General features: G+C 41.4%; 1 protein-coding gene across 2 annotated transcripts in view; it reads left to right on the forward strand.

Moving 5' to 3' along the window:
* The first annotated feature begins 6,364 nt into the window (after positions 1-6,364).
* LOC130193269 (E3 SUMO-protein ligase PIAS1-like) overlaps positions 6,365-23,255 on the forward strand; it is a 49,764-nt gene continuing 32,873 nt past the window's right edge. For both annotated transcript variants that reach the window (XM_056413726.1, XM_056413727.1), the window contains exon 1: positions 6,365-6,370. The gene's annotated coding sequence lies outside the window, so the exon portion shown is untranslated. The remainder of the gene's footprint in view (positions 6,371-23,255) is intronic.

Raw genomic sequence — 23,255 nt, forward strand, 5'->3', positions numbered from 1 at the left:
CCATTTATGTATGTACTCATGTCAATATTAATAAAATGTGAAAGCCACTTTCTGCTTTATACCCGGACTGTTTTGTGTTTCTTCGCCTGGTGTGAGCCTGACACCTGCTGGCCTCCACACAGAAGAGCTGCTCGTGAGTCGGATCATATTTCCTCTTATTGTATTTGAGTTCAACATGATCTCTTTCATTAGGCGGCCACATCAGTGCATGACATGTCCAGTCGACTTATAATGTTTGACGTGGAGTCGGGGGAGCAGGCTGATCTAATAGTGAAATCTAATTCTTCTGATGGGAGGACTAATAGATATTGATTACACGGCCCTCATCCCTGGATGCCTCATACGGAGACAGATACTCTCATAATGTCACTGACACACAATGAATGTTAATTTTCTGTGCACGTAATTGCCCTCCGTGGCAAAGTCGGTTCCCTCTGAATACTAACGAGGCCGGTGAAGATGAACAGAACTGAGCCGCCGTGGGAACGAGTGGCTGCTGTAATTTATTTTTAGTTAGCCCTTCATAATTAAGAAATACATCTGATTAAAGGTGATGTTGAGGTGACAAGCATAGATGGATTATGTGACAAGAGGACTCTGGCATGGACTATAAAAGACGCCCCTTTTTAGTTGTTTGGCTTCTCTTTGTGGCGGTTTAGTGTCTCTTTCAGTTGTGCACCTCCTTTGAGTCGCTTTGGGTCTCTTTCTAGTCGCTATGCCTCGTGTCTCTTTGTGGCTGTTTTATGTCTCATTGTGGTCGTTTTGTGTCTCCTTGTGGCTGTTTTTTGTGTCTCTTTCAGTTGTGCACCTCTTCTGAGTCATTGTGTGTCTCTTTGTGGCTGTTTTGTGTCTCTTTGTGGCTGTTTTATGTCTCAATGTGGTCGTTTTGTGTCTCCTTGTGGCTGTTTTTTGTGTCTCTTTCAGTTGTGCACCTCTTCTGAGTCATTGTGTGTCTCTTTGTGGCTGTTTTGTGTCTCTGTGGTCGTTTTGTGTCTCTGTGGCTGTTTTGTGTCTCGTCGTGGTCGTTTTGTGTCTCTTTGTGTCTGTTTTATGTCTCAATGTGGTCGTTTTGTGTCTCCTTGTGGCTGTTTCTTTTGTCTCTTTCAGTTGTGCACCTCTTCTGAGTCATTGTGTGTCTCTTTGTGGCTGTTTTGTGTCTCTTTGTGGCTGTTTTATGTCTCGTTGTGGTCGTTTTGTGTCTCTGCGGCTGTTTTGTGTCTCTTTGTGTCTGTTTTATGTCTCATTGTGGTCGTTTTGTGTCTCCTTGTGGCTGTTTTTTTGTCTCTTTCAGTTGTGCACCTCTTCTGAGTCATTGTGTGTCTCTTTGTCGCTGTTTTGTGTCTCTTTGTGGTCGTTTTGTGTCTCCTTGTGGCTGTTTTTTTGTCTCTTTCAGTTGTCCACCTCTTTTGAGTCATTGTGTGTCTCTTTGTGGCTGTTTTGTTTCTAGTTGTGGTCATTTTGTGTCTCTTTGTGGCTGTTTGTGTCTTTTTATGGTCTCTTTGTGGTCGTTTTGTGTCTCTTTGTGGCTGTTTGTGTCTTTTTATGGTCTCTTTGTGGTCGTTTTGTGTCTCTTTGTGGCTGTTTTGTGTGTCTTTCAGTTGTGCACCTTTTGAGTTGTTTTGTGTCTTTTTGTGGGTGGTTTTACTCTCTTTTTAGTCATTTCTCTTTGGGGTCCTTTTACTTCTCTTTGTGACTATTTGCCGTCTATTTGAGGTTGAAGATTCTTTGGTTCTTCTTAGTTGTTGTCGCTGTGGTCAATGTGTGTCTCTTCGTGAATGTTTTGTATTTATTTGTGGTTGTTCTGTGTCTCTTTAGTCATGTTGCGCCTCTTTATATTCATTGTATGTCTCTTTGTGGCTCTTTGGGGTCTCTTTTTAGCACCTCTTTCTAGTCCTTTTGCATTACTTTGTGGTCATGTTGCATCTTTTTTGGCTGTTTTGCATCTTGTGAGTTAATTTTGCACCACTGTGTAGTCGTTTGGCATTTTTATGAGGTCACTTTGTATCTCTTCGCACCTGTTTTGAGTCGTTCAGTATCTCTTTTGAGTTGTTTTGCATCTCTTTGTGGGCCCAGTAGCCCCGCCTGACCCCCGGTCGGCCCGCTCAGTAATCTCCTAAGCAAGGTGATTTCAAGCTTTTCTAAAGTTGAACTGTAACTGAGGACAAAAGGCCTGAAAGCTACTGACTACTGGCAGAATACATTATTTAATGATAATTTCAGAATTATGCAATATTTTAATTTGAAGTAGGACTTAAGGCGCTCATTCAAAGTGTGCCCCATGTTCCCACATTGCTCCATGGTGCATAGGAGGCATTGGCAATAAACTAAACCAATTAAAATACACAGTTGACACTTTGTGACATATTGTTATTTGTTTACTTGTTGAATACGTTCGTTTAATCCACACTTATAAGAAAAAGATAAGAATTGTCAAAATATATATAATAAAAAAGTAACCACTATACAAACACCTTTATTTGTTGTACATTTAATTGTCTAAAGAAGTTCTCCAAAGTACATGTAACATTCAAGCATTCACAATGGTATTAAAAGGAGAACAGTATCGACAAAAAAATTTACTTAAAGTATCAAAAGTAAAAGTACTTTTTCTGTGGAATGGGGAGGTTCATCATTATCGATGCATAAACAACATCACCAGCATATTCAATTTATAAGTCCTAACATTGTAAAAAAAAAATTGCGTTGATGTGTTTTGAATGAATAAACATAATCTAAAAAGGAACTCAGAACTTTATCTGTGAAATAAATGTACTGGAGTACAATGTTCAATGTAGAAGAAAATAGAAATTTGCAACTAAAGTACCTCAAATGAATATTTACAAACAGATACTCATAATTTCTTAACTTGAATTAGACATTTTACTATCCATAAGGTATGACCATTAACAGTTTCATGACATAAATATTGATATAGACAGTCTATTGATATCCCACAATAGAATGACATAAACAGGACTGCAATAGAGGGTTTTATCCATATTGCTCATAGTGTTGTTTTAAAAGTAATCAGCTGTTGGTTTTCCTGCCCCTCCACATTAAGTGTATTTACACATTAAATCAAACATTTCTAAAGAAGAATACTGTTTTATCTTACTGGCTTATTGTCTCTCGCAGTATTTGCAGTGCGTATCGCTGACATTTGCTTGTATAAACATGTATGGTCAGCGGACACCTGTCTCCTCATTGGCCATGAACAATACAGCAGATGGCAGCGATACATAATGATATGATAAAACCTCTGTGATTCTCTCTTGTACAAAACAAGCAGCAGAACTTTGTTCAATCGATTCTTTGTGTGAGAGAGCATTTTCTCATAATGGATTTGGAGATGAAGCCTAATGTGCTTGAAATTATATTTAATTTTGGTTCAGTGTAAAACCACTAAGCAAAGATGTCATTGCTTGGGAATAAATAGTCTGTACGGGCTGAAACACGGTGAAGAGGAACTGGGAATGACAGTTCACTTCATGCTATTTGGATTCATCTTCATTTGAAATGATAGAGCGCCACCTGCTGGCATTATTGGTGCATAATATCTTCTCTGGCTTTGAGTTTCTAATGCCATAACCTGCACTTCATACATCTTGATATAATGTCTGGTTTCTCAGACTGAACTAAAAGCTCATTATACAGAGAAGGCAGCGGCATCGGATTCAGTCCCCAAGAAACCAGCGTCTTCAATTTCTTTCAGAGTTTTACAGCGAGAATTCTACAAATCAAAGTTCCCCTTCAACAAATCTCAATATTACTTTACCCTGCAGCAACAGAAAAGCCGTAGCAATTTCAGATGTGTATGTATTCAGCTAAATTGGTTCTTATAATACCCCACCAAGTTAGTTTTCAAATTGTGAAATGTGTGCAAGGCACTATATGTTAAAGACACCACCTTAGTACCTTACTGTCATTGTTCCATTTTCTGCACTTTTGTGGGGTCTCAAAAAGGTGATGATGAAGGTAATATTAAAAGTATTAATGTTGAAGTCTTGATCAAAGGGCACATCATCAAAGCACATGGCTAGTGCCTGATAGTAATACTGGCTTGTATTTATACTTTCAGTTTAAGGTGCACTCCAGGCATCTATTATTGACCTTGCACATGTTGCTAGTATGAACAAGACTCTGTCAGAATAATTTCTAAAGGTATTTAGTGGACGGACATGTGAATGTGTATTTTATTTTACTGGTTGACATCCTATATGATTATAATGGAGGGGGGGGGGGGGGTCTCATTGTATTTATGAGGACAGTCGTGGTTGAGTTGCTCAAATGATGGATGATGGATGTTTGTGTCGTATTGAAAATCCTAACGGTTAAACAAAGATTTGTTAAAATCATCCTTTTAGTTGATAGATCACACACCAGAAACTCTGGATGCTACACATAAAAAGAAAGAAAATATAATCAAAATGCCCTCAGAATCATCGTGTGTGTGCTGATATGATGCTTTTGATCTCTAAACGTTCACAGTAGCTCAATACTTTTAGGAGTCATGAACTTTTCTAAAAGGAAGCACAGTTGACATGTGTATATAATAATTTTTATTATCTTGGAACTTTCCTTTGCAACTTTCGCTGCTTTTCTGCCAACTTATCTTGTTTTAAAATGTATATAAAATTATGGAATTTCCTTTTTTTAAAAGAAAGTTGTGATTCAAAATATGAGTCATTATTACAGCAATATGTATGATTGGCTGATCTACTCCCTGAGTTTTTCTTTTGTTCATATTTTTATGAGAATAATGTGTAATAAGAATACAGTGGAGTCAGCTGTTATGCAGAAATATGATCAGTGCTCAATCTCTGGGACATTCTTCTCTGATCTTTCGGAGGGTCAAAGGTCACGGTAACTTGGGCAGGTCTACTAAACACCTGACTTTGGAGTTTGAAGCTTATTCTTTTCATAAATACCACTCTGATTTATCACTCTGCTTGGTAATATTCTCCCAGACTAATATTGCATTTGTCAGAAAATAGCTTTAATGTTAGCTTAGATGACAGGCGTATTAATTATACCCTGCATACCTCTGACAAGACCAGATGGGCAGTGGGCCTGATTATGCATTGTTGAGATTCACATGACTAATATGCAGTATTTGAGGTGATACCAATGAATCCATATGACAGAAAATGTATTTCAGTTTGTTAAAATGTGCTCAAAATCTAGCCTTTAGATGCATCTCTCCTTTGATATTTTGAGTTTCTAAACATATTTAAGGTTCGAAGGGAAAGTTGTTATAAATAAAAAAGATTAAGTGCGAGAAATATATCTGGAAAATAATTACTTAAGAAAAAAAAATACAAGGCAAAGGTTCAAAAATCAAACAATTGTTTGAATACCTAGGTCTCTCCACTGTAAGAATCCATTATCACGCTTTGATTGTGCAAATGACGGATTCCCATCTATGAGGAACAAGACAGAGAGCGAACTAATGAATCCATTTTTTAATACAAGCCGAAGACAAATGCATTATTTATGTACATTATTTATATAGTCTTTTTTTCCATTTGAACAAAAGGAAGAAGAGTGGATTTACTGCAATTTGTCAGACTTATTCTAATCATCCAGACGGTGAGAATTGATTGCCAGTAGTTGCATAGGCTGGATGGATGAATAGATTTAAATTGTTGTTGGTGAAGAATGATTCAACCCACATGCAGACTGATCTGAGCCAGATTTGTGTCCAACTTGGCACTTCAGGCCTTTAGTCAGCACTGGAATATAAAATATGAGCCGAGGCTGTTGAGGTGTGGCTCTGATAGCACCGTATTTTAAAGATGGTAAACAAGATAAAGGTATTTCATTGACATTTGAGACACAGTCTGTTTAGCCCACATTGTTATGCCAGAGATGCTTTTTTCCCGATAAGGATACGGATTTTTTTATTGTCATCGTAAAAAGATGCATCGAAATACTGCTTGGCATTTTTTTTTCACAGTGTATTTAATATAATTATTTCTTAATGGAGCGTTTCAAAATAATGTAATGGCTGCTTTTGTAATAGTTGCAAAAAGGTGAATGGAAGTTTTAGAAATAAGTTATGAGGAAAAAAGATTGCATGAACATTAATATATTTTTTACCAACATTTTGTTATGGTCAACAATGTATGGGTTTCTTTCAATAAGTTAGCACTCAAGAAACCAAATGTGAGTACATTGCATCAATATTATGAATATTATCATTATTAACATCGTACATTTATTTTCCTCCATTTATTTGTGTTCCTGAACGCCTCCCCGTGGCTGTGTGCACGTTCACGCAACAGCTTTGCGCGTCCCAGTCATGTGACAGCACCTCACCACGCATGCGCGAAAAAAAGAATACAAGATGGCGGAGAGTGCGGAACTGAAGGTAAGGCGCAGCCTGAAATCATTACAATTTTACTTGGTTACCGAGCGTCTGATTGTCAAGTCCCGCAGCGCTTCCCTGATTTTAAGCACCGGGAGGCTGGGATGTTGTCAGAATTTAATGTTTATCCTTCAAACGCAACGGCAACTTAATTGAATCCGCGAGCGCCAAAGCTTGCGCGAGCATGTTTATGTTGATATTGAGACGCGCTGGTTTGGCTGAACGGGACCGTTTCTACGGCGGCAGTTGGCAGGGCGGCTTTCACTTTAAAAAAAACGTCCTCTGTGCGGTATTTTCCCGCGGAAGACAGCGACTCGCCTCCGAGCTTCACAGCTGGCTCACTCCGGTTGTTTTTTAAAATTTATACTTTCAGGAGAAAAATACCATCGGCTCTCCTGGAGAGCACTTTGTCGCGCGGACAGCAGCCCGGACTGTCTTTGAATGTGACAGCGGCGGTTCGCGTTTTTTTTTCTTCAACAAGCCCACATGGATAAGGATGATTCCTCCTGTTAATGAATGAGTCTAAAGTTGATGCCACCTGACCGAGGCAGAGTCGGTGAGCAGCTGAAGTGACGCTACCTGTTCGTTAATACCTGTGTGACGCACTTTACCTGTTGATGGGTGCGTAATAAACGTGTAACGGTTCGCCGGTTAACCGTTATGTCAGCGAAGTGGCCCGGTGGTCTGCTCTCAGAGGGTCGCAGTGGTGGAGGATCACATCCGTTACTCAATAAAGTAATACCACACATGCACACGTCCTGCATTAAAACAAGTTCATTTAAGTATAATTAGAATATTATATTTGTTGTTCGAAATTGGGCTAATTTGACCTGGGCCTACTTTATTATTACCTTCATATTGTTGGGCAGTGAGTTTAATCTACAGCGATGCATCACATTCTATAAATTCATCATAAATCGATTGCTTTTCTGTACTGTGAGAACCACACATCTCTAAAAAGTCAACTTATCATGAGCTCAGGAAAACAGTTTTGATAGGAGGCGTTTTCCAGCTCATCCAAGAGGTTGTGAACACATAAAGGAACACTTCATCCTTCAGCTCATCGCAATCATTCAAAATCCACACATCTGGAGGGGAATGGTATGACAAAAAGTCAGCCAAGTGGAGTGGAATAAAAGGTCATTTATTTGCCGCTGAGGTGCATACAATGGACATTTTAAGTACAAATAGCTCAAATATTTAACTTTAAGTCCTTGAGTTTTTCTTTCCACTTCTGATTCTTCATCACAGGTGCACCTTGCATTTTTACTTCACGGTGTTTGCTCTGAAACTGCATTAAAACACGGTTTTAATTCACCTTTTTTACAAAGCAGACTTGGTCCATATCTAGCAGTTATTGATCAGAGTCTTTGGCTATTTTTAGACTTTCCCCCACTGTGTGTCCACAGCCTGTGGATCTATACATGCTCCTTTGTGCCAGCTGCTGTTCAGCTGCTATACAGCCTGTAATGAAGCTACACCCTGCGCCTCCTTTGAAAAGCCAGATGTGGTCTTGCCATAGTTTATCAAAGGCCCCCCCCCCCCCCCCCCTCCATTAATGAAAGTGCAGTTCTTTGTGGAGGGGGTGGTTTCAACGCCTTAAACGTCTCATCTTCATAATGTGAGCTAAATGTTTGGGGGCATTCTGCAACCGGCAATTATTTGGAATGTCAATTAATCAGTAAATTATCTTCTATATCTATAAAATGTCAGACAAGAGTCATTTACTGAATCTTAAAGTATCTCCACATGCTTCTTTTTCCTGACTAACAGTGAGACATTGTTAGTTATTCTGTTTATTATCACATACTAATGAGAGGAGCAGCAAATCCTTCCAGTTGAGAAGCTTTAAACAAATATTAATATACAATCAAAACAGTTGCCGGTTGATTTTCTGATGGTTTCAATCCAACTTGGGAGTTTTTGGACAGCAGGTCAAATGAAGAAAGAAAAAAACACACACACTATTGAGCTCTATAGGTGTGATGGACATTTGTCCTCATATTCTCTTTTTATTGTAAATGAATTTTAAGATGCTCCTCAATAGTTTATGCAATTGTCGCAGCTCTAGATTGATTGATTGAGAGGCGTTTTTTGCGTCAGGCTGCTCCTGGTAAAATAATAAATGCCGTGGTCTCAATTTTGTTCTTTTTTTGCATTCATCGCAGATAAAAAATGGAGTCGAAACTGATCAGATTTAGATAATATCCATTTTTCATTTAGTTAATATCCATTTTTCAACTCCATGATTCACACTGTCAGTTTGTTCTACATTAACCCTCCTGTTACCTTGAGGGTCAATTTGACCCCATTCAATGTTTAACGTCGGTGTTCTTTGGGGTCAATTTGACCCCAGGCTGTTTTTCACTGTGTCAAACATATCAGAAATATCAACTTTTTTATATATTTAAAGGGCTATTTAGGTAGTCAACAAACAAACATAAAGTATCTCACACTTAAACTTGGGAAACAATATTAATTCTAATAATTTTCTGGAGGTTTTAATTGCTGGGGTCAAATTGACCCTGAGGGTAAAATATGTTAGTAAATGTTAATGTAACAGGAGGGTTAAATGTGTATACACCAGTAACACTTGATGCAACAGCACAGGGAAATGTTCACGTAATGTTACAGTAATCCCAACGATCCATTTCCCATTGTGTCTCTTTTGCTGTGTGAATTTCGTTCCACATTATTAGGATACAAAAAGATTATATATAAAAAATGCACCAGTAGAGAGAGGTGCACTGGCTGGGGTGTTGCACTGGGCCGGCCTTGCTCTTGCTTCTCTCCAAACACACAACAGTGACAGTGTGAGTCCACAAGACCACCAGAAAGAGACGGAGAGAGATCAGCGGGGGATGCAGAGAATATTAATGAAAAGAGAAGTTTTATCCACTAATCTGCTGTATAGTTTCTCCCTTAATTGATGCTTTTTTGTCTTCTTCTCTGAACTGAAACTGTGAAACAATCATCACATGTTTCCAGATCCTATTTAGTTCTGTATTGTCAAACCATCCAACGAATTTGCACATTTTCACATATTGGAAGCTAAAACCTGCATTTTTGTGCGAAAGAAACGATTGTATAAGGATACATTGATTATGAAAGTAGAGTTGCTGATTGAGTTTCAGTTAATCAGGTAATTGATTCAGCGTAACGTGATAATTTGGCCTTACCTTCTTTATTGTTTTGATTTAGTATAACAAATAAAAAAACGTTTGTCCTCCAGAATTGTAGGTATCGGCAAAATTATGTAATTAAGTGCAACAAACACCAGTCATTATCTGGCCTATTAAATAGTTTCCTAAAACCCAAGGTGATTTCTTGATTTTCCTATCTGACAAACTGTACAAAAACAAATTAATTGAATTCAGTTTATTAAAGCAGCAAATATTAATTCAATTTTTTTTAAATTCTCAATATCTACTGGTTTGCACTCACTGTTGTCAGATTGGGGTCTTTTTTGCTCAATTTGGGCTAACAGCGTTGGACTGGTAGATATAATTTGGGCTGGTAGGTCAACAATCAGCCGTTTTTTATATATAATAATAATATATATTTTTTGAATATTGTGACAACAACATTACCAAACAAGCTGTAATTTGACAGTAACAAATAAAGATCCACAGTTCTTTGAGATTATGGACTCATTTTGTTTGAGGACTTGAGTTTTATGAGTCGTTCCACATCAGGGGACCTACTTTCCGCTGATGTGCTCGTCATTGACACGGGAACGTTGTGCCAGTTGATCTAACATGTCATCTTTCGTTGTTTGATGCCGATTGCATGCTTTGTAAGATCCTGACGTGCCTCCTGAAGAGGATCAGGACTGGTTTTCACTTGTGATTGGGCCGTGAACTGTCAATCTGAGCTGGCGACACCGTTTGCGCCGCTGCACTTTCTTTGCTCACGGTTTCCTTTTTGCCGTTTGGTTATTTTACCGAATTGGTGCATCCATCGGAGATGCATTCTTCTTCGATTAAAAACCTTTTGCTTTGCGAAAGCCTCCGATGTTTGCCAGGCCCCCCCCCAAATGTGTCTTTGTTGAATCGCATTTTGTTTCACAGGAGTCTCGATCCGCATGAGCTTCTTTGAACTCGTCTTCTCTCTTCTCCGGAGCGGCTGCCGCAGCAGCAACCTGGCAGTACAAATAACTGTCTGTGCGCTGGCGGTTTATAGGTGGAGACAGTCTATTTGTAGAGCCCGTGGCGAGGTTAATCCCTAATGATACAGGACCTCGTCTCTGCTCCCTTACATCCTTTCAACACCTGCCTATCGCTCTGTTTGTCATCGTCGTTACCACTGCAGTTAATTTTTGCCTCCTGTTACCTTCACATTTACTAACATATTTTACCCTCTGGGTCAATTTGACCCCAGCAATTAAAACCTCCAGAAAATTATTAGAATTAATATTGTTTCCCAAGTTTAAGTGTGAGGTACTTTATGTTTGTAGCCCTTTAAATATATAAAAAAGTTGATATTTCTTATATGTTTGACACGGTGAAAAACAGCCTGGGGTCAAATTGACCCCAAAGAACACCGACGTTAAACATTGAATGGGGTCAAATTGACCCTAAAGGTAACAGGAGGGTTAAAGAGAATTAGACGTCGCCGGAGTGAATGATAACCGTCGGTGTATTTGAAGCTCATTTGCGGCGACGAAGAGTTCGATTTTGTGGTATTTCTTTGGCTCTAAAGAACTAAAAGTACTGAAAATTTAAACAAATAAATAAATCTGATTGATGACAGACGGATGTGTCGCTGTTCACGATGCAGATGTTGCGTGGCTCGTCTGCCACGGAGATGTCGGAGGTCCCTCGTGTTGAACCAACTGTTGGAGAGAGTTCATTGCCTTTCCCTTGTTCTTCCATCTGGAACCGAAAAATGGTTCTTCAGAGTGATGCCATCGAAGAAACATTTCTGGTTCCACAAAGAACCTTTCAAACATGGTTCTTCAAAGAACCATTTCCTTAAATAGTTCTTCAAATAACCTATACAAGTATCTCAAATAACCTTGAAAACATGGTTCTTTAAGGCACCGTTTCTGGTTCCACAAAGAATCTTTCAAACCAGGGTTCTTCAAAGAACCATTTTCTTAAAATAGTTCTTCAAATAACCTATAAAGGTATCTCACAGAACCTTAAAAATATGGTTCTTTAAGGCACCGTTTCTGGTTCGACAAAAAACCTTTCAAACCAGGGTTCTTCAAAGAACCGTTTCCTTAAATAGTTCTTCAAATAACCTATACAAGTATCTCAAATAACCTTGAAAATATGGTTCTTTAAGGCACCGTTTCTGGTTCGACAAAAAACCTTTCAAACCAGGGTTCTTCAAAGAACCGTTTCCTTAAATAGTTCTTCAAATAACCTTTACAAGTATCTCAAATAACCTTGAAAATATGGTTCTTTAAGGCACCGTTTATGATTCCACAAAAAACCTTTCAAACCAGGGTTCTTCAAAGAACCGTTTCCTTAAATAGTTCTTCAAATAACCTATACAAGTATCTCAAATAACCTTGAAAACATGGTTCTTTAAGGCACTGTTTCTGGTTCCACAAAGAATCTTTCAAACCAGGGTTCTTCAAAGAACCATTTCCTCAAATAGTTCTTCAAATAACCGATAAAGGTATCTCACAGAACCTTAAAAAAATGGTTCTTAAAGGCACCGTTTCTGGTTCCACAAAGAACCTTTCAAACCAGGGTTCTTCAAAGAACCGTTTCCTAAAATAGTTCTTCAAATAACCTATACAAGTATCTCAAATAACCTTGAAAACATGGTTCTTTAAGGCACCATTTCTGGTTCCACAAAAAACCTTTCAAACCAGGGTTCTTCAAAGAACCATTTCCTTAAAGAGTTCCTCAAATAACCTATAAAGGTGCCTCAATAAAAAATGGCTCTTCAGTAGGTGATGGTTCTTCCTCGAACACCAAAGCCTTTTAAATAACCATTTAAGAACCATTATTGTTCTGTGTGCACCGACTTCTGTTCTGTTGGCGAGATGGAGCTTGTTCTTAACTCCTGTGGCGATTTTGTTACACAGTCCCGTTGCCGTGGAAACCTGTCACATTTGAGACAGACACGGGGAGGAAGCAGTTTGAAGCTCGACCGTGTTTCCAAATGGAGGAAGAAGGAGAGAGAGAGAGAGACGGGCTACAGATCTTTTTTTGTTTGTTTGTTTAAATGTTTAAATATCAGAGATACTTTCGTGTGAATCCAGAGGGATACAGTCGTGAAAATAAATGCCTCGTGAAAAGCCTGTCATTGGGTTACTTTATGCTGCTTGCAGGCTTTAGTAGTCTGGTGTGTTTGTCAGACCCTCACCTTTAAGTCCATAAATACCAGAGTTTAGTCACACTGTCTCTTTTGTAATTCTTGGCTCATAACTCCCTTGTAATGTGGCAGATATACATTTTGGAATGACATGCATCAGGATTAGCTGTCGTTTTCCAATAAATCTATTTTCATGTGCAGTGTGCACCACGTTGTGTTGTTGGGTAGCAGCGACTCTGCAGGTTACCCAAATAGAAAAAATAATATTTAAAGGGACAACTGCATATATTTGCACGTTAATGGGGAAGACTTTGTCCAGTTTCTGCATGGAAGTAGGAAACATTTTCTAATTTATAGTAACTTATTGTAAAGTCAATGCCTGGCTGGCATAGCTGGTGAGGCTTGTGTGTATATTCTGGGGTGTTTTGTCCAGATGTTACTACCTTCATGTAAACGTCTCAAAGGAAACGAGGATTAAAGAGAGATGCCGTCTTTTTTTAATAAACACATAAAATGTATCCGTCACTTTGGGAGATGGAAATATAATTTTTGTTTTACGTTTGAAGATAAATGAAAAATACATTTAACGTCAGGCTATCATCAAAAGAAAAGAAAGACACTTGTACTCTTCATTAGGTTTTCGTCTTTTAAGTGGTTTCCTCTTTGATGTCTGTTTAACATCGTATCACGCGCCTGCAGCGCCGCACGCGACTGGTAAAGAGTCCCGAACAGTGAGCTGAAAGGGTTAATGCCTAATAATAGAAGTGACCTGTGACCTGAGGGATTGGCAGCTTAAGACACTGATTCAGCAAACACTCTCTACTCTTTAGGAAGTCGCCGGTTTCGAGCGGAAATTCCCTCTGCATTTTTAAGCAAACAGCTCTATGTTTTTCCCTGAAGGACAAAATAAAAATTGATGGTTGGTTTTGGCTTTATGAGTGTTTTTATGCAATAAACACTTGTATGTGAAGTTGTCTGCTCTGTGTGATACCAGCAGATGACTGGAGGAAACCAAACTATGAATGCCTATTTTTCACAATAGTGCCTGTGATAATAATTAATTAACCGTAAAAACATTTTTCCTTATTTTTGGCTATTCCATTAGTTCAGTGTGTTAATAAATTAAGAGAGTATTAAAAGTGACCTTTAGTCCAAGATAATATTTAATACTGTTAAGTCTTCGTAGTTTGGTCTATTTAGCGAAATTAAGAAAGAATAGTCTTGTCTCGAATATGCTCGTATAAAGCACTGGTGTTCATTTCAATACCCACGTCTTACTCACGACGCTTATTTTTCGTGCTACGAGACATGAAACCGATATCAGTGAATGCTATCAGACCCATACCTGGTCAGATATATATCAATATTATTGCCTCAGACGCAAAGTATTTCCAGTAATTACTTTTTCAGTTTTAAGTAGAGCTGGAAAAACTATATCAGGACGTGCTGCAGCTAGGCTCCTGCCATACAGTTCGTTACCATGAACACTTCATTACCGTTAACACTGACAGTAACAACCCGAATACCCGATACAATAAAGCTGATCATTCAAGCACCGATGAGGGTGGAAAAGCATCGAGGCGCAATGTATCATGAGCATCTTTTGTTCCCCTTTTGTTATGTTTAATTTGAGTAATTTGAATTGGCTTGAAATTGTTTTCTCTGCGTCATAGATATAATTCCAGCACAAACTAATTACGGTGTGTTCTCCTCCCATCATGCAGCTGTAGTGAGATGTGAAGCAGAGTGGAAATTGAATCGTGAGACTTTTATTCAGCACAGACCGGCCCGGTGCACCCGTCTGCGTTCGCTGTCTTTTCGCTTAATGAAGCTCGGGACTAGACCTCAGTAAAGCAATTGCGGTTCCCACGCGGCCCCCCGACATGTAGCTCGGCATCAGAGAGGCCACTCTCACGACAAAAGGGCATCTGTGCTCTTCACTCGATACCCACAACATGTTTGCTGCACGGCCTGCAGACAGGCTAGTGTCTCTTCAAGGCTAGTGTCTCTTCAAGGCGACTGTCTCTTCAAGGCTAGTGTCTCTTCAAGGCTACTGTCTCTTCAAGGCTGGTTTCTCTTCAAGGCTACTGTCTCTTCAAGGCTGGTTTCTCTTCAAGGCTAGTGTCTCTTCAAGGCTACTGTCTCTTTTATGGCTGGTGTCTCTTCAAGGCTACTGTCTCTTCAAGGCTGGTTTCTCTTCAAGGCTAGTGTCTCTTCAAGGCTACTGTCTCTTCAAGGCTAGTGTCTCTTCAAGGCTACTGTCTCTTCAAGGCTAGTGTCTCTTCAAGGCTAGTGTCTCTTCAAGGCTACTGTCTCTTCAAGGCTGGTGTCTGTTCAAGGCTAGTGTCTCTTCAAGGCTACTCTCTCTTCAAGGCTAGTGTCTCTTCAAGGCTACTGTCTCTTCAAGGCTAGTGTCTCTTCAAGGCTACTGTCTCTTCAAGGCTGGTTTCTCTTCAAGGCTAGTGTCTCTTCAAGGCTACTGTCTCTTCAAGGCTAGTGTCTCTTCAAGGCTACTCTCTCTTCAAGGCTAGTGTCTCTTCAAGGCTACTGTCTCTTCAAGGCTGGTGTCTCTTCAAGGCTACTCTCTCTTCCAGGCTAGTGTCTCTTCAAGGCTACTGTCTCTTCAAGGCTAGTGTCTCTTCAAGGCTACTGTCTCTTCAAGGCTGGTGTCTCTTCAAGGCTACTCTCTCTTCCAGGCTAGTGTCTCTTCAAGGCTACTGTCTCTTCAAGGCTAGTGTCTCTTCAAGGCTAGTGTCTCTTCAAGGCTACTGTCTCTTCAAGGCTACTCTCTCTTCAAGGCTAGTGTCTCTTCAAGGCTACTCTCTCTTCAAGGCTACTGTCTCTTCCAGGCTAGTGTCTCTTCAAGGCTACTGTCTCTTCAAGGCTAGTGTCTCTTCAAGGCTAGTGTCTCTTCCAGGCTACTGTCTCTTCCAGGCTACTGTCTCTTCCAGGCTACTCTCTCTTCCAGGCTACTCTCTCTTCCAGGCTACTGTCTCTTCTAGGCTACTCTCTCTTCCAGGCTACTGTCTCTTCCAGGCTACTCTCTCTTCCAAGCTACTCTCTCTTCCAGGCTAGTGTCTCTTCCAGGCTACTGTCTCTTCAAGGCTACTCTCTCTTCCAGGCTACTGTCTCTTCCAGGCTACTGTTTCTTCAAGGCTACTCCATCTTCCAGGCTACTCTCTCTTCCAGGCTAGTGTCTCTTCCAGGCTACTGTCTCTTCAAGGCTACTCCATCTTCCAGGCTACTCTCTCTTCCAGGCTACTCTCTCTTCCAGGCTACTCTCTCTTCCAGGCTACTGTTTCTTCCGGGCTACTGTCTCTTCCAGGCTACTGTTTCTTCCAGGCTACTGTCTCTTCTAGGCTACTGTCTCTTCCAGGCTACTCTCTCTTCCAGGCTACTCTCTCTTCCAGGCTACTCTCTCTTCCAGGCTACTCTCTCTTCCAGGCTACTGTCTCTTCAAGGCGACTGTCTCTTCAAGGCTACTCTCTCTTCCAGGCTACTCTCTCTTCCAGGCTACTGTCTCTTCCAGGCTACTGTTTCTTCCCGGCTACTGTCTCTTCAACTCCCTTTCGTCTCGATGTCTCCGGACCTCAACCAACCCTGCAGGTTTAAAAGGGTGCAGAGGCCCGAGTGACTGGGTGTCTCCCTACTCTCCGTCATTTTCTCACCAGACCAGTGCAGTGAGGTATTCGTATCTAATATCTTTTTGTTCTCAGCGTTTTTTAGCTTCCATTCCTCACTTGTTGTTTCCCCAGCACAGGAGGGTCAGATCAGTGACAATCATAACAGGTGTTTTGTTGCCCGCCCAATTGTTTGTGCCACTTTGCCGCTTCTCCGGGGTTGTTTGGTCGCTACCAGCAGCCTGTACCTGCACTGTTTTTGGCACCAGATTACAGCCCACCACTCTCATCCCATCTTTGTGGCGCTCGGCATCGAAGGGGACGGGTTTCAGATTCGCCATCTGCCTGTGGCAAGCTGGGACTAGACCGGCGTAGCCTCGGGTGTGATGACACAGTATTTAACGTGCTAATGATTCAAAGAGAAGGCATTCTGAACTCGGCCCAGCCGGGTTGCATTGACTGATCCCGCTTGGGGGAGGAATGGCTCGATGCGTGTTCAAGTCCCCGAACGCCGTCTTGTGTGTTCGATCCACCGCGCGCACCGTGATTTTGATACCACAGAGGCAGGAGGGAGAGAAAACAACAGGCGGAGGTATATCAGAGTTTAGCCTGAGTCAGAGTAGCTGGAAGGCTAAGAGGTGGGGGGGATGGGAGGACAGAGAGGGGAGGAGGATGGGGAGGGAGTTGGCGCTCACTACAGAGCCCTCTCGCCGAGAGTGGGAGCTTTATATAATGGCCAGGTATTGTGCATCGCCCCCCCCCCCCACACACACCCCCTCAATCTGCCTACACATCCTCCGCACAAACACACACACATCCTGCAGAACCTTTGCAGAAACTGCTCGGCACAACACTATAAGCCTCACCATCTCCCCAAGTCTCCTGGGACTCGGAAGAACCGCATTACTGTTCACCTCCTTTATAACCACGTAAAGTGCAGCAGCTCTACTTGCAAACGTGGAGCGCAAAGGGGAACAGTGTCGGTGGCTTAAAGCCGCGACTTCGGTCTGTTTAGGTGCATCGGCCAGCACTGCCTTCAGACATTTAATGGAACCAATTCAGTCGTACGCCGTCACGGGGTTAAACACACGTTGGCATTTGATCCCGACGTCTCAACTCTCGTCAGCCGATGTTCGCTTGTGACTCTCCATACTGGGTTGACCTCAGGTGGGACTCGGGTCATCGGGGTTTCTCTGTCGTCGATCAAAATGGTATTGAATCCTACTGACTTTGACGCGTCTTTGGACCAAATGCCCACTGAAAGAGAGAGCAAGAGAAACGGATGTGAGCTCCTCTGTTGCCGTTGTCTCGTACGCATCCCGTGGCCAAGTTTTTCCCAAGAGCATGGGTCGGCCCTCTTGAGCCACAAACCGATTCCCCACGCTGCTCTGCTGTGGTCCTGCTTGTCAGCGGGGCCGAGATCATGTGTGGCTGTGGCAAGTCTCAGTGTTCAGCTCGCAGCACTTATGTAGCTTCTACCAGAATCTCCGTGGTTACGCAGTCCTACGGTCCCGTCTGGTTCCCGTCTGGTACCTTGACTCATGTAGTTCTGTGGTATTACCAGAACTCTCTATCACAGTATTTTGATGAAGATTCTTGTTTGTTTTTTTACAGTATATGTATATTTTTGGGGCGATTTGATTGTTTATCTAAGTCAGTCAGGAGTAAATAGAATATGAGAAACATTTTAATGTCACACTGAAGGCTTTGATTACAGAGGGCGTTGCTTTGCCCCACAGAATTATATAGGAGACGAAGAAATCAGACGCGCCAAACAGTTGCAGAGTGGAAAGTGTGTTACTGTGCAAACTGCAACATCGTAAAAAAATAAAACAGAACTTAAGAAAGAAATAAGTTGCCAACAAATGTCTTTTTTCTCAAACAATATATTTTCACATTCGTTGTATAAATACAATAAAGAGACCACAGGACTCCTGTTGTAAAAAAGTGGGCGACAGTTTGGCTGGAGTACCTCATATCCTGTGTTTACGCGGAGCATCTGGCTTACACTTCGGCTTCGCTGTTTCACCGGCGCTACTGACGGCCTCGACTCCGACGGCCGTAATAGTTATTAGTTTTCCAAATTGTTGTGTGCCATGTTGTTTTAAACTGGTCAAAGAAAGTTAGTTTTAACCATGAGTGCGAAGGTTACGCAGGAAACGGGGGTCTCCTCCCAAAGATCCACACGGATATTCTGCGTTGCGTGTGTGTGATGCATTTTAAACCTTACGGGATAATTAAAACAACGTGTAGTGCAACTACGGCCAGTGTTGGTCGTGATTGGGGATCAATTGTCATTCGAGCCCTGCAAACCATCAGCAGCGTCCTCAATCGGTACAGGTCTAGGTGCACCTTAAGACGACTGCCAGTGTTTTGTGAACCTTTTTAATTGTACAATCATGATGTAGCTGAAGGCTGCGAGTCGGAGTCAGAATCAAGGTGTGGTCTCGAGATTCCTGTTTCACCGCATTACTTCTCAGTGTCGTCATGAGGGCAGGACAATATTTATGATGGACTTTGTTGCCTCAGGCAATATGGGGAAAACAGTCCTGCCTAAATGTGTCTTCCTATGCCGGCACACTTTGTCCTCGGACTTATTTTCTGAGCTGAGGTGAAGGTTACTCATTATCAAACGCACTTGAGATTAATTCACATGCACATGCAGACGTTTTCATCGTGTGCATGTCATATGATGTCACTGATGGGCCATTCGAGGCAGTTGAGCCATTTGGCCAGCGCATGCGATCGCTGCAAGGTAGGGATGGGCATCGAGAACCGGTTCTGTTTTAGAACCGGTTCCCAGTGAACCGATTGTTTGGGATCGTCAGCCAAATTCTTTAACGGTTCTGCTAACGGTCCTCTGTGGCGTTGCGCATGCGCACATTTCTTTAGTTTCGTCTTCAGACTGCAGCAAACATGGCAACGAGGCAGAAGCGGTCTAAAGTCTGGCTCTATTTCACACGACAAAATGACAACTACGCCACTTGTAACGTGTGTAAAAAGTCTATTTCGTCGAAGGGAGGAAATACAACAAATATGAATAAGCATTTGAACACAGCATGGAATTAAATGACAGGAATGTCATGTGTTCGATGCAGCAGCTCAGCGAACGCCGGCGCTTCATCTCTTTCTGTCCAAGGTAAACTCCTCAAAAGTGATCACAACCACTCACTGTGTGAAGCCATTTGCCTTTATTGTGTGGAGTCGATCAAGTTATCTTCTGTCCTTCGTTTGAAGCTCACATTTGAGCTCCGGCATTGGTCTCTCATTATTGATCACTTCACGTTTGGATTGAAAGTCCAGTTTTGAGAAATGTTTGATCGTAACGGTGTTAATTATCGGAGGGCGTGTGTTATCAGCAAACGTTCGCGTTATCGTGTTAACCCATTATTAAACTGAGCATATCGATTTTTAATCCATGATTAAATTTATCATATAGCTACGCTAGTTTAGCTATATAATCTTCCATCGTCAGCCCCCTACATTGAGGCAGAGGTCGTGTTTGCCTCCCCTCTTAATGTGGCTTTATGTCAGCTCAGCAAATTCAGCGATTTTGTTAGTGCCATTTGTTTCATTGTGTAAACCAGCTTTCACTATATAAATAATCTCCATTGCCATCCAATTTAGCTGATGACGTTCAGAGTCAGACCGGTTCAGAGGCTGGTCGTCTGTCTGGGTCACAGGCTACAGCGAGCACGTCTTGTACACCTCCACCCCATCTGAGAGAGTGTTCTCCACGGTTGGAGACACAATAAGTCCTGAGAGATCGCGTATCCTCCCGGAGAAAGCAGACATGCTTATTTTTCTGCACAAGAATTGTTGATGATCCATACAATTGATGGTTGCACACTTGGTATTTACCACTGCTAGTTTCATTTTTGGCAGCTCAGTTCATATACCCTTTTTAAAAAAGGAAGGAGCACTGTAATTTCTAGGAACATGTTTAAATTAATCAGAATACATTTTATTTAAGTTATGTAAGTTTTATTTTAAGTTCAAGAGGAATATGTATAAATGTTTTTGGTTATTTAAAAAAATGTAAATGTGTATGTATACATACTGAATATGGTGTGTGCAGCATTATAGAAAATTATATAAAAGAAAATTTATGTAAATAAACCCATTTGTGCTCTTTTTTTCACCCCTTGCCCAATAAGAATCGATAAGGAATCGATAAGCAGGAATCGATAAGGCATCGGAATCGTTAAAATCTTATCAATTCTCATCCCTACTGCAAGGGTTAATGATCTTTGCGTGTCCTGCGTGGTGCTTTGTGTGCGTTTGTGAATATGTACTCCCTCGCATGCCAACTCTTTGTGGCACGCGGCCAGCGTCTTTGTGGCCGTCCTGTGTGTGCTCACTTGATCTGAAGCACCTCGCATGACAACCGTGAAGTATTTGTTACATGTCTGCATGTTGAATATATTGGCCACTTTGTGAGTAACTTTGTTAGCAACCAACTGTGTGTGTGTGTGTGTGTGTGGCACATTTGGGAGTTTGCCGCTTCCCCCTAATTAGATTAATTAAGATAAACACACGGATAAAACAATTATAGAGCTTTTTCACTGCACACATTTTGACATTTCACAGTTGGAGGCGTAAACACGCAGTCGGGTGATTATTCCCAATTTAGTTTTTACCTAACAATTTACTTCCTTGATATCAGCAAGGGGAAAATAAAGCCGATCTTATCATCAATTGGCGTGCGAGAGTTGGTGTGCATGTTGCAGTAAGCTCAGGTATGTGTGTGTGTGTGTTTGTGTGTGTGTGTATGTGTGTGTACGAGTGTTTCGTAACATCTATAAGCCTCTGTCACTCTGAATCTCTCTGACACAACAGATGTGGAAACAAGCTTCCTTCAGTTTAGTGCTCTGTCTTAAAATATTACTATCATAGAGATTGGAGGTGGGGGGGAGGGGGTTAAAAAAGTAAAAGTCTTTATTTCACATTTTATGCTGAGGCCATGTTAGATGTTAGAAGTGAACTACGACTCCCAAGATGTATTTTGTTCAGAGACATTCAATTAATCGCAGAAAATTGTGGCCTTGTATTTGGAAGCAGAAGCTCAAGATTATTCTTTTCTAGAGACTTGATCGGCAACAATTAGTTAATGAATCAATCAACAGAAGAAGATTCTCTGGTTTTAGATTTCCATTTGATTTGCTTTTGTTTTGTGTTATGTAATTGTAAACTGGATATGTTTGGTTGTTGGTCAGACAGAACGAGGCGATTCAAGATTTCACACGATGGTCAAATTAATAATCTAGAGAACAATGGTTCTGAATCCATTTGGGATGATCTTGGCAACTAAAGGGAGGTATTTTGGTCCCAATTGCATGTCCACGCATGTGTTTTCCCCACAAAGGTTGAAGTGACTGAGGTCATTCTGTATGTGTCAGGCAGAATCAAGCTTGACTTAAACATTGCTTTCCTAACTTTGTGAACAAAATGTATCAGATGAAAACAGATATTTAAATGTACTGCATTGTTATCTATCTGATACCAGATCAGATACCGGATCCGTCAAGCTATATTTGAGTTCAGAATCGGGCCGATGTCAGTGTCGGTGCAGCTATGATTCGTGAATCTGCCCGGTTTCATCTCCATAGCAACGGTGGGCGAGCTCGCGGGTATCTTACCTACAGTACAGCCACCAGCCATACCAGACGGATGGCCAGAACTGGAGCCGTGGAGAATTTCATTTGGTATAGAGGCTCAGCTGCTTTCTCTCCGTCCCCCATCCCCCTTCCTTTTATCCCTCCATCAGTCATTCTCAACAGCTCTGGACAAAGCAAATTATCACCCCGCACACCACCTCTCTCCAGCCTGACGAGGATCTACCAAACACCCTGAGAGAGATCAGACTAGTTACCATCGTTTAAGATCCGGCTCAAAGCGAAACACCAAGACGACGTCCGCAGTTAACCGGCTAATTGGAAAAGAAACAAGAAAAAAAACACACGAAATGGTGCTAGAAGGCTATCATTTTGCGAAGATGTTTGAAATTACATAATTACAGGATATGGGGGGATATCTTGCTCCCGTTTCTCTTCGCACCAGTATGGAATAGTGCTTTGATCACGAAGCATAAGTGCGACTTGGGATCGGCGATATAAAATGACGTCCATACAGACCTTTCCACATGAAGAGGTTTACCTTTTTTGCTAACGCTTCTGTTAACTTGGTTTTATTCACCCGTTTCATTTTTATAAAAAAACGAAAAGAAAAAAAAGCTCACCTGTGAGGTGTCAAAAAACGGCAATTAAGTACGTGACACATCTTTGAGGAAGAAGATGCATCTTTAGATCTTTTAGATCTTTGGATGGATGACGGCTTGAAATATTCAGTTTGACAAAAAGAAAAAAGGGTTGTCAGAAGACGTATACCCTGATGTTGTTTTTTCTCTATCCCAAAGTGGCGCTGCATCCCGCCGAGCCGCTTCTTCTAATGTGTTGAGCCGGCTACAGATGTTTTCACAAAAAAGGAAGCGGCAAGTCTCGGCAAGCACAAGAAAGAAACCGTGCGAGGCAGAAAAAAAACACATCTAGACTTCGTCCAAAAGTCAGAGCCAGAGACACAAAGACGTAACGTTTATGTTCAGTCAGTTTGTCTTTGTGAGAAATGATGCGTTGAGTGTTGTCATGTTTACCGCACTGCCAGCGGAGTCAAACAGGTTTCTATTTATTTTCATCCTCTTCCATCTGTTCCCGCTTTGCTCCAAACTTTCTGCGAAGCCGAGTTGTGTTGATATCCAACATTTGGAGCAGTCGTCCCGTCAGAGCGGCTCCGCTGAGGGGCACATCGTTTCTTCTGCAGATATAGCGCGGTTACACTCGGTAATATTGTTTGGTTACAATAGCCACTCCTAATATTTGGTATTTAAGGGATTGTATGGATTAAGTGCTCGCTCGTGGTCAGAATGACTCATACGGCTTGGATTACATCACTCAGACAAACTCCCCCTGTCATCAGAAAGCACAACCTCGGGGGGGAGT

This window comes from Pseudoliparis swirei, chromosome 4 (genome assembly GCF_029220125.1).
Source record: "Pseudoliparis swirei isolate HS2019 ecotype Mariana Trench chromosome 4, NWPU_hadal_v1, whole genome shotgun sequence".
In the NCBI taxonomy this organism is placed as follows: domain Eukaryota; kingdom Metazoa; phylum Chordata; class Actinopteri; order Perciformes; family Liparidae; genus Pseudoliparis; species Pseudoliparis swirei.